This window comes from Branchiostoma floridae, unplaced genomic scaffold, assembly GCF_000003815.2.
Source record: "Branchiostoma floridae strain S238N-H82 unplaced genomic scaffold, Bfl_VNyyK Sc7u5tJ_1465, whole genome shotgun sequence".
Lineage (NCBI taxonomy): Eukaryota > Metazoa > Chordata > Leptocardii > Amphioxiformes > Branchiostomatidae > Branchiostoma > Branchiostoma floridae.
Window position 1 is genome coordinate 3,550 of NW_023365724.1, and position 12,717 is coordinate 16,266.

Sequence of the window (12,717 nt, forward strand, 5' to 3'; positions counted from 1 at the left end):
GACAAACGTAAACAGGTAACATATCAGACGAGTTAGCTGGATCGCTAACCATACTTCTTATTCAGCTAACTCATCTGGCATGTTATGTATCTATATTTGTCCAATTTGTACTATTTTTCCCGCGACCTGCACATGTGGAGTCTGGAAGAGACTAAGAGCTTCATACGCACCTAAAACGGACTTGAATATATACGCATGTGAGACCCCACCTTTACGTACTAATAAAAGATCGAAAGCACTACGTCTGCTGGTCCTGACTGATGTCCCTGCAGTTGTGTGCTGCGATATTGAATTGTCGAGAACTTCAAACAGTACCAACCACCCCAACTTTTTCATTCTAATTGTTAATGATATAGAAATAATATGTTAGTCTCATTATATTCACGTTGAAATAATCTAAGAACAAAATGTTGTCCAACATTCATAAACGTAACAAAATGTTGTGTTTCTGGTAAACCGATTGACCCTTGCAAAAAAATGACTGGCCATAGCTTTTTTGAAGCCACTGGCAAATTGTAACAAAGGACATCTTTATGACTAATCTTAGGACAGACTTCTTGTATTTTAGAATCCGTGAACATTTTTGCTTTGAACAGATGATGTGAGAATGTGTTTCAAACTTTGTTCTTCTTTGATTATTTTGTTAAATACTTACACTTGTTCAATGTATTATCTGCATAATTTCAATATGTTGAAAATATCAGTGCCCTGATGCATTTCAATTTTACATTGCTAATCTGTATTTGTTGGCTCATTTCGCCTGAGATCTTTCTAATAAAGAGAATCCCGACCTACCGACTCGAATTTTTCAGAAATACAACTGGAAACAACATTTGTATGCTAGGCCTTACTCAAATATCAGAAGGATCTTCACAAAGACGTGTTCAAAAGGAGCCTATTATAGACTACTGCTCTTTTGAGTTGATGCACAAGGCTTATCTTCTTTAGCGTATGATATGTGTTTTTATGTGGGGTTCCGACTACTCTCTCTTCGCAGGCGGTAGCTGAATATAACGATAACCTAATAGACAGACCTGAATTGCAAGGGTCTGGAGAGGCTGCCATTCGACAATAACCATATAAAGTGACCTCAATACAACAGACATTGCCCCAAGTGCTGCCAGGACTGTAGGTTTTGAACCACTCATACCGGGAAGGGCCCCTGTTCTTTTTGGTAAGTGAGGAGAGTTCTTTAACGTACTCTAGGTGTGACTCTCCAAATATTTAACCTATCTGAGGACAGTCCTAACTGAAGATATGTACTCATTTCCACCTGAGTGAAGTGAGGAAAGTGCTTTTCCAAAGAGCACTAGATGAGTAGCATATCAACGGATTCTAATCTAGGACCTCTGGGTTATGGGCCAAGCGCTTGGCAGTTATGTCACATGACACTTTCAACTGCAAATTAGTTCCAATAAAAATAAAGTCTCTCTCAAATCAGATTCACCTTCAAGTCGTGACTAACATTAAATTCTCTTCACTGCTTAGCAGAGGTGTCTCCATCTTTGGTCTTCTTCTCTTTCGGTCCCATTCAGTTTGAGAGCTAATGACATTGACTTTAAATGTTATTCTATCATTTTAAGTTAAAATGATAGAATAACATTTAAAGTCAAATAAAACTTTTCATCAATTTTCTGTCATAAGTTCAGATTTTTTGGAAGGACAGTTTTTGTCCACCGTAACTTATGAAAAGCAAACTTCCATGCTGGGGCGGAGGGAAAGGTCCGGGAGACAACCATGCGGCACAAGTAAAACTTAGAGCAAAACAAAGAAGAATTCACACAGACAATTTACACATCACATCTTGAATATATATAATATATACCCTCATATGGTGTTAGAACTAAACAATTCATGTGACTTGTGCCCAATCAACTACATTTCTGGTATGAACAGTACAAAGGCACTATAACAGTCTGTTCAGGTGGAAGACCTCTTTAAAAATATAAACTGAAATAATTGTGACTGACAGCAAGTTTGTAATAACTATGTTAACACAAGACTAAAGCATCTCTTAGTTTCCAATATACAGTGTTTGGGTAACGTGCGGTTACCTTTCATGGTGGTGGAAGTCGCACTGGACAGTGGTCGACATATATAGAAATCGTAATGCTTACGTCTGTGGGAAAATTCAAGGGACCGCCAAAAAGCGGTTGTAGTGGTCAGTGGGTCATTATGCAGACTGAGGTGGTCAGTAGACCAGGTTTGACTGTAGCGAGATGCTCATTCAAAGTGGAACATTGGTACAATCTACAACAAGTTACACTCTACCCTGGAAGCCAGAGAAATGTGGGCCCTTGCCTAGGGCCCCTAGCCACATGCCCCATATGTCAGGCTTCAACTGAAGACCACAGACTTGACTGCCCTGCAAGACTTGGGAAGGCCATAATCATTTGTCACCGTGAACGCACAACGTCTATGCGAAGGACGAGTGACACAAAATTGTCGCCATTCCAGAGTACCGCGGGCTGGCGTAACATCGCGAACCTGCTGGATTTGATTTACGGGGCATGTCGCTAGGGGCCCCGGCAAAATCCTGGCTGTAGTCTAAGTAGTAAGTTACAACCATGTTTTGTGCCATCAGTAAATGAGAAGTTATCAGAGTTAGGCGCAGGCCCTGGCTTTGCCAATATACATATACCCTACATGGCCTCGCACAGTGTATTGGGTCGTTTGATTTCAAAGTGCTTAGATGACAACAAACAACAATAGATTGTCCTCTGATATCCAGCACCTCAATGTATGAGCTTGTACAGATTATAATATGTCAAACAATCTTTTTGAAGTGTTAAGTATCAGTGCCTTGTTGAGGTAGCTAGAATTACACTTGAAAACAAACTGCAGTTTTAACACCCTTCTATCAAGTTTTTAAGTAATAAGGCAGAGGAAAAAATGTTGTGTTTCCAAATTACCAGACGGCCTCTAGCAAAAACCTACCAACATGTCTCTTTAGGGGGTAACGGTCGCAAGGGACATAAAATTTTTGATTTAACATGACATCTCGGGGATGAAAACATTGTAGAATGATCACATTCCAACATGTTTACACATGTAAGCTTTGGACCCCTTTTATACCAGGATTTGAGAATCTTAACTCCTCCAGGCACTGTACAGATTAGTCTGGATAAATCCCTTGCATGTTTGATTCTTTGAATCCAAATCCCGGCACAGATGAGGTCTAAGGCCAAACAGATCTAATTAACTGGTTCTTGGAATCGCCCACTCCTATTTTCCAAAAAAAAAGGAACTGCCATACTGCCCAACCAGTAAATGTTTACCATTAAATTACCATTAAGTCATTGAACAACCTTCCAGTACTGTTACAGTAACTTATATTGGCCTAAGTTTTAACTTTAAAAGATTTGTAAAATGTGGGCACATTTATCTATCATTGCTGTAGAATTTTTTATCCATGAAGGACACAAACACAAACTGTTCTTTTGATAATTTTCGACAAAAAGGTGTAGCTACTGTACAGTGGTAGTGTTGACTTGCTTTTTACAAGCTGAAAACTTGTTATCCTTTATGTTTTGTAGAACCCAGACTTTTTGAAAATAATTTCTTTTTTAAACTTTCTTCATCCTGATGGACCCCAATATTTGTTTTTTGCTCTTTTTTTAAGATTAAAAACAAACAACAAGAACCAAGAAATCAAATTTGTATAGCCTTAGTGGTAGAAGATACACTACACCATATCCCAGAGAAGTTCCTAACACTGTTCTACAATAACCCAGAAAGGTGTGGAGTGGACGTGGTCAGAGTGGCCTTCCTGTGGTTGGTCAGAAGCAGGCCCCTGGAGGATTCCGTTTCAGGCCGCCTCGTCATGAACAGGATTCGCCACACATGAACAAGTCCACGGTCACCTGCCAAAAATAATTTCATCAGGTTGGTAGAACATATAGGACATTAGTTCTTTTACAAAACAGTCATGTCTTTCCTGCTTAATATGTTTCAATGCCTATCAGACATTTTCCTCAGAAATTCTAACTGGAGTGCTCAGCTTCTTGCTGCTACATGTGGTCAAGGTAGGTGGTGCTTTTGTGGTTGGAACGCAATCTCAAAGATGGCTAAGTTCGTATCCCCCCTCATCCCGGTTCATCACTGGGATTGATTTTCTCATTCATATAGCTGCTGGAAGCAGCACTCCAGTCCAAAGCTCTGAGAAAAATGTCTGACTATACATTGATATGTTAGCAAGTGAGACTTAGACTTACTTAAAAAGAAAACTCCAATATTCAACAGTCACCAAGTTAGGGGCACTGTTACAACCAGGAGCACATTACTGATGCAGACTTTTAAGTACTAATGTCACCTAAAGTCAACATTTCCTGATCGCATTCAGCCACAACAGTACTACTCCATTTGCGTAAAATGCTTACTGTTGCTCAAATTTTTCAGTAACAATGATTTGTCTATTTTTTTTTACTCTCAATTCCTTCTTTCATGACCTTCAAACAAGATCAGGGCTGTCGCCAGTTTAGAATTTTTTCCTGTCTCACTCATTGTTTGGGAGACCATTTTGTCAATTTTCTTTGTTAAATCTGTCAGTTTCATGTCCTGAAGTTCAGATTTTTGGACGGATGGGGCAAAATTTTTGTCCATCCAAATTGGCCCTGGGCAAGATGATTAGGCAATACAATTTTTAACATCTTTGTAGGACAAATTGTACTTGGTACCTTTCTGGGGTTGGACCAGCAGCAGAGGCAGTACAACCACCTTTACTTCTTCAGCTCTGCTTCGATCCCCTGGACAATACGGTCCATCTTCTGCTTGCTGTCCACATAACCATCTCCGTTCTGTTGGGACAAATAATCAGTAAGGTAACATTTTCAAGCTAACACATGAAGTTTACCTTCACATGGTCTACTTGAACAAACTTCTGCTATGTTTTCTAAACCTTACTTGAACATACAGTCAAACCTGTATTAGGGGCCACCTCTACAGAGGGGCCACTTGTCCATAGTGGCCAATTTTTGTCGGTCCCTTGGGTATTTTATCTACAAGTTGCCACCTCTATACAGAGGCCACCTGTCTATAGTGGCCACATTCATACGGTCCCTTGAGTGGCCACTATAGACAGGTTTGACTGTATTTCATATACACGGTGACCAGCCCCTCCAGCTGTCCTTCCACTTGCTACATTATGTAATCAAACACCACAGGGTGTCTGCTACTTTACCAGCAACCATGGTGATACCCACCTGGTCCAGGTCAATCACCTCATTTGTTTTGAACAGAAGATGAAGAAGAACATTAAGTTTTGTCTCTGGGAAGGTTAAAATAAGAAAAGACTTCTTGAGAGAAGGTTAGAATAAAAAAAGACCTCTTGAAGTTAAGCTTGTGGAATTACAGCCTTTGTAAGATAAGCCCTGCTCATTTTGGGTCGGTTACTGATAATACACAGAGTCCTCCCCAGAGGATGGAATAACGGAGGCCCTCCACTATACTCCTAGCCCAGCTCCACTATACTCCTAGCCCAGCTCCACAATACTCCTTTTAAAATTTAGTATGTTTCTTCCCTATTTTCTTGGTTAGTTTTGCTAAAATTAATGAAAATTCACAGGTTTTTGTGCCAAGTGGTATCACTTTTCCAGTCTGCATTGTCTGCAAAAACTTGTGAATGGGGGACGATCAAAACATTTTGCCACTTCACAACAAAGGAATCACAATAATATATCATACTTGTAGTACTTGACACCCTCTGTCGTTGCAAAATAAACCCATTTTCATGAAAGCGCAGCGCGTTGGTTCAGGTTATTTTTGCCAGCCCCTCCACTATATACTAAAAAATTCTGGGGAGAACCCTGGATAATACATGACTTAGTCCTCGCTCAGTCACATTAAGTCAAACCTGCCTCGAGCACTGATGTTTCTGACATAGAAAGAAGTAAAGCCAAAAAGGCACCTACTAGTAGGTTAGTTTATTTCAGTCCTATTCAAGTATCCTGTAACCTTTGTGGCTGCTAATTCACTTAAAAGCTAATGCATTTCAAAACTGGGTGTTTAGGGATATCAAGTTGACAGTCAGACTGGTTCTAAATGCCATTTGGATATAGGTTGCATTTATAATATGGAAATATCTAAAATATTGAAATTTGGAACAACAGTCTGTTGACTTGATATCCCTAAGTACCATAAATAATGGACAAAGGTTACCACTTGGATAAAGGTGAACTTAGCATGAGCTTTACATAGTGACAATTGAGTAGAGTAAAAAAAAACAAGAAGAAGCTTCAGTTAGAGTTTTTTTCAGGCATTAACAGCATTTTTGATGTGATAACGGTTTTCAATGGTGAAAAGTTTAAAAGTCTCTTACCTTCTTGGAGTGCAGCAGTGGACCCCCGACAACCTGCACCTCCAACCAGCCAGTGATGGTAGGGGTGCTCTCACCTACCTACAGAACGTAGGAAACAAAGTACTGTCAAATGCATATACAGTAAAAGTTGACAGGATTTGACTTTGCAACTAAGAAAGAAAATGAGGTATCTGTGGAGTTTTTGAGTTTGTGATATATATAGTGCTATAGCATGCCCGTAGCCAGGATTTTTCTTTGGGGGGGGGGGGTCTTTTTAGTACTTGAGGGACCATTGAGCGACGCAGGCGCGAGACTCACGCCAAAGGCGTGAGCTGCCTAGGGGGGTCCAGGGGCATGCTCCCCCTGAAAAATTGAAATCTTGACCCTCTGAAACGCTCTTTCCTGCATTTTGACAGGCAAAATTTGCTGGACAACTCCGACAAGTTTAATGGAATCACTATTGAAATGCACAAGGCTTTCGGTGTAAGTCTTTTTTCACCTGGCTACAGGCATGTATAGTCCCATACTGCACAGTAATGGAAAGTTGGAAAACAGGTGCCTTTACGGACAGCCTGAGCTGCAAAACCACCTACTATAGCAACTGCGCAAGGGTGCTGTAGACAACAGAACAGTTGCTTTTGGAAGTTACTGCGTGACCAAATCTACCCTCTGGGTATGTAGTACTTCGTATTATATATATTCTCAATGATCAAAGATCAGGTCTGTTCAATTTGTGCCTTAGCTAGTATTCACAAATCTTCATCATAACAGGCCATTTTCAACACATCTTTGAACAAGGTATAGTAGTACGTTTATGTCACACTTAGATAAGGGGTAGGCAGGCAGCAGACAGAATAAAATCATTTGCACATTACCACCATGAAAATTGTGAGTGTGAACATAAAACCAACCCAAACATTTCTGAATTTACAGTATCTAGAGAAGATTATTATATTCAGACATATACAATGTGGTCGATGTTCAGAATAAAGAGATGTTAAATATCCTATGACTAGGTATCAGAATTATTCCCCTTTCCACTACAGGCTGTGACCACTGAGTGACCACTGGGTGACCGTTGAGTGACCACTGTCCCCAGATACTTGAAAGACTGCTCAATGAATTTCATTGACAAAAATAGAATTTTTACACGCTTTAATAGTTTCTTGTCTTATAAATAATACAATTGTATTGTGCTGATTTGTGCATAATATTCATATCATGAAGTAAAGGGTCATACAAACATATTTTGGTGCTCAACAATTACATGTACTTATTCTATGGTGGAATTGGCCAGTTAAATAAACAAACAGAAACAGATACTTACTATCTTAACGTCATCCTGGAAGATATCCTCAAGCTCCGTCTTGATTTTACGGAACTGAAAAAAAAAAAGAATCATACAATATATCTAACTTCAAAACTAATTATAAGCAGCCATATCAAAGATACATGTACTAGTATAACAGTGAATCCATGCATAACAATAAATCCATACATGTATGAATCCATGTGCATTCATGATACTAGGGGTTTTCTGATAGAAAGTTAAACTAGAAAGATAACATTTGCAATTGAATAATTTTGAACTTAAACCTTCACATGGTCTTGCCTTAAAACAAACTACTGGCCCTGCTCTGTTCAATCTCACTCAAACATATTCAGTATGTGTTGACCAGCCCCTTCAGCTCTGTCCTGCCACTTGCTACATAATGTAATCAAACACCACAGGGTGTCTGCTACTTAACCAGTAACCATGGTGACAGCTGTTAGATCCAGGTCATTGACCTTTTTGTAATTAGGAGAGGAAGAGGAAGAAATGGAGAAAAAACAAATTATGTTTCCTTTCGTGAAGCCCTGAAGGTAAACATTTATAATAGAATATATTGTAACGAGCACATAAACATACCTTGGAGGTATATCCTCATCCCCCTCTGTAAACAGAAAAACAAATACTGTTGGCAATCAATGATCATTCCTTGCCCATCATCTACTGAAAATGGAGGTTAGTGTTGGATCTGTGTGTTTCTTTGTCTATTTGTACTTAATTGTATATTGTTGAGTGACAAGGCAACACTGATTTAATTATGGAGAACATCCTCTGGAGACTCCAACACAAATGCAACGGTAAAAAAAGAAATCCTGCAGCAACAAAAAAAAATGCTGCAGTGCTCTCACAGGCCTTTTCAGCGCAGAATACTGATAGCTGGACAGGTTTTTCTGCCACTTCATATAATAACTCTTCAGACCCCGGATGTCCACCCATTGACCTAGATACCCATGCATGGCTGTTTGTCAACATTTAGGGAGAAATCTGTTTCAATACGAGCCTGGCAGTGTCATATGAGCAATGTTATGATATTCCATTCTAGGAAAATGTACCAGATTGAATGTTGAATTGTTCAACAACATCATCTGTGTGTCTGTGAGGTCAAAAGATTTGCTGTAATTCCTGAGTCATCCATGATTTGGTCATAAATCATTGTACCATACAATAGCACTTAAGACAAGTTGTGGTAGCCTCCATAGCAGGCTCTCTATGGGCTTTTTTGGCACTTTTGCTGGCCATTTCTTTTTGTACTGGGTCGCTGATTGCTGGCCTCTCTCATAGCCGCCAATTTTAGAGCCTGCATGGAAACGGCGGTACAAAGTCATATTATAAAACGATTAGCCATTCATCTGCCCTATTAACACATACGTTAGGAATAATTCACAACTCCGTGAGAAGCAATTCGCACGTCGGCTGCAAGCATTTTACAACTCGGGCGACACGGCGTCCGGCGGAGATGCGTGCAGTTTATTAGCCGTCCACGGCAAGCACCTGGAATTCGCACCTCCTTGTTAATCGCCCTAATCATTTTATAATATGACTTTGTACCGCCGTTTCCGTGCAGGCTCTAGAATGGGCGGCTATGAGAGAGGCCAGCAATCAGCGACCCAGTACAAAAAGAAATGGCCAGCAAAAGTGCCAAAAAAGCCCATAGAGAGCCTGCTATGGAGGCTTAAGTTGTGGTATGGGGGTCTGCATGTTCTGTTTTTTACCATTAGGCATAAGCTGGCCATAGGGGAAGCCGTTTTATGTATAAATTGTAATTCTTCAAAGTAAGAGAGGCGGCACAGGTCTAACTGATTTTAGTGTAATACGAAGGGGTTTCTTCTGAATTCCATGAAAAGACTCCATGCAGACCTACTCTCCAAGCAGAGGTTGAGTCGTGCAGATATAGTAGTAGTTGGAAAAATTACACCGGCGCTCCTCTTACGTCGTAATTTTTCCGACTACTACTATATCTGCGCGACTCAACCTCTGCTTGGAGAGTAATGCAGACCCTCCTTGTGTAGTTGTTGTTACTCTCCAAGCAGAGTTTTGCTCTGGCTGTTTTTTGACTCGTTTTTTGGCGTTTTAACGGCCTTCCTATTTGTACCAATATAATGTCTCACGGCCAAACATAAAAAGTGCAGTACAAAATAGAAAGCCATATAAAATGCCTAAAACCTGTCAAAAACAGCCAGAGCCATACCTCTGCTTGGAGAGTAGTAGTTGTATGGTGACATCCACAATTTGGTCATAATTATATTTCAGCCATACCATAGGTATGGTGAAATGTATTGTATTCGTAATGTTTCTTTCTTTCTTTCTTTCTCCTGTCAAATCTTCAAATCGGATCAACTCCGCCGTTTTTAAACCGATTGACTTGAAATTTGGCACAAAGGTAGAGTAAGCCAATACCCTCAGGTGTTTTTTTCATTTTTTTCATATCTGCCTTTAAAATGATTTTATTGAGTTTTTTGTCAATTTTTATGTACATTTTGGGCTCCTGTACCCTGGTATTACAGCCGAATGACATGAAATTTGGTACAGAGTTGCCCTGATCATATGCCCACCCAGATTTAATAACAGTTTTTGCATACGATACAACAAAATGCTTAATTTTGCGATTTTTGGCCATTTTTTGACAAAAAAAAGCACATTTTTGCCTCCTGTACCCTCGTTTTACAACCGAATGACCTGAAATTTGGTATAAAAGTGCCCTTCAATTATGTGCGCATGAATTCAATAACAGTTTTCCATACAGTACAACGTAATGCTAAATATTGCGATTTTATGACCGTTTTGGACAAAAATTGGACATTTTTGGCTCCTGTTCCCTCGTTTTACAACCAAATGACCCGAAATTCGGTAAAGGGGTGCTCTAGATATTTATCCAAATGACTCATGTATAATTTTTGGCATGGAACACTTTAAAATGATATATTTGGGAATTTTTTGGGTCATTTTCCAATGGCCAACGACCTCAAGGCCTATTGTTGCATGAGGGAGATGGCTGAAATATGCTGTATTTGCTCTCAAGCAAATGTCGGCCTTTCTAGTTCACTGTATTATTTATANTGGCGGCTATCAGAGAGGCAGCAATCAGCGACCCAGTACAAAAAGAAATGGCCAGCAAAAATGCCAAAAAAGGCCATAGAGAGCCTGCTATGGAGGCTAGTTGATTCCCTGTTTCTTTTGGAATTCCGCTGCGAGACGGAATAAGACAGGGTGGCCGCAGGGCTGTCTTCAGGACCCGTCCCTCCGTCCCAGGAGGAACGGAAATTTACTTGCTGGGACGGGAAAAATTCCCCCGCTCCGTCCAAAGCAAGATGACATGAAACTGCATTTTAGTAAGCTTACTTAAGTTAGATATGGCATATTCAATTTCAAAAATAGGCTTACGAATGCCAAATTTTGCATTTTTTTCGTGGAGACGCCCTAACCATTTCAAGCTGTGCGGCAAATAAGTAGACGCAGGACGTGTCGCAAACGTCATGAGACCTTGCGCCAACAACTACTAGAACTAGTGCGTGTCCATTCAATACGTTTCCGATTGTATGCAAGCTGTTATGATAATCGTCCTGTCACTTATATGTTAGTAGACTCAGACAGCCCCAGACGTGCAGCCGTAATTAGTCTGTTATTGTTGTGCGACAAATATCAATGAGGTGTTGTCCTTTGTTCTGCGATTTGATGTACTAAGGGAGAGGGCCTATGGGTTCGTGGAAACCGAGTTTCATAGTAGAGCGATGTCCTTCATGCCAAAATATGCAGTGTTCCTAAATATTCGCGACGCTCAACCTGCATGCCAATGCCCGTTATACCCACAGACGGCGGAGTTTGCTTTACAAAGACTTTCTTGGAAGAGAGGGTCGTGCGACTCAATCCTACTGGATTTGACTGTGCAGCCTCAAATTGAGGCCCGAAATAAGATTCACTTTAAAAGTTTGATTGAAAAAACAAGGAGGTAGTCACAACACAATACTAGTAGTCTATAGAGAAAGGACCCCCGTGGCATCTATTTTGGGAGCCGCTGCAAGTCTGCGGTTAGCCTGATTTAATCGCCCTTCTCAGGCCCGTTGTACATTGCCGCGCGGAGGAGGCTACAAGCTCCGTATAGCGGAGTTTGCGTTACACAGACTAGCCTGTGGTAGGTTGTCTCACAAGACAACTGTGAGCTGTACATGCATGAAATTGTAAGAAGCTCTGAATACCTTGAATGTTGGTTTGGTCGCTGTGGTCCTACTTCTAGATCCTCCCTGACAAGGATGACGAACCTGAAAAACGTAGAAATGAAGTGAAATAGTATTCAGGCATAGCTTGCAGGTTGGTAACAGTGCTACAGAAATCCAACGTTCAAAAGTTTTATGTGTCTTCTGAAAGTGTTCTTTCGTTTCCCGATAATCGTAACCAATAAAATCTAACACAATAATACCTCGAATGAATAAATAAAATATAAGACAATAAAGGGGTGCCGGAATTCTGCATACAACGAATCACATTTATTCATTATGTGCATACTTAGAATACCCGGGGCACGAAAATCTGTCAAGTTGACACCGATAATGTATTCAAAAATCTGTCATGAGAAAACTCAGAATTTTAGAATGAAGATTTTGTTCGTAGTTTGAAGTATAGTTTGATTTTAATAATACTAATACTAATACTAAGTAAAAATATTTTAAATCATGCCATTGAAATAACATTTATTTTATTCACACTGTTGCATGCGCAAATAGTTTAAAAACAGAGTTTTGAGAAGGCACAACCTTGCGTAGTGAGTCACATCCTGAATAACCTTTTGACCGCCTTATGTTCCGAAGGGAAGTCCCCGTGTTTATAGTTTAAAAATTATACGAAGTCCCAGGAAACCCAATGTAAATGGTAATCTCCAAGCAGATCCTATGGTGCAAAACTGGCCAGGAAGTATAGCCGGCCAAAGGGTGTGCATTTGCCAACCATCGCTATACCTCCCCGCTGCCTTGTTGTGTTGGAACATGCATTTAATACAGGAACCATTCACATTGAGTTTCTTGGGATTTCGGAACATAGGGATTGAACCACTTCTGCAGGAAATACTCAGTTCAAACCCTATTTCTGTCCCCCTTGGACA

At 40.2% G+C, this 12,717-nt stretch overlaps 1 long non-coding RNA gene across 1 annotated transcript; it reads right to left on the reverse strand.

Annotated features, from left to right (window-relative positions):
* Positions 1–3,447: 3,447 nt before the first annotated feature.
* On the reverse strand, positions 3,448–8,294 carry LOC118407777. The gene is made up of 5 exons (XR_004830187.1): positions 8,205–8,294; positions 7,623–7,676; positions 6,317–6,394; positions 4,677–4,796; positions 3,448–3,863 (listed from the first exon to the last, which is right to left on the reverse strand). It is a non-coding gene; the product is annotated as an uncharacterized LOC118407777 (long non-coding RNA).
* Positions 8,295–12,717: the final 4,423 nt, after the last annotated feature.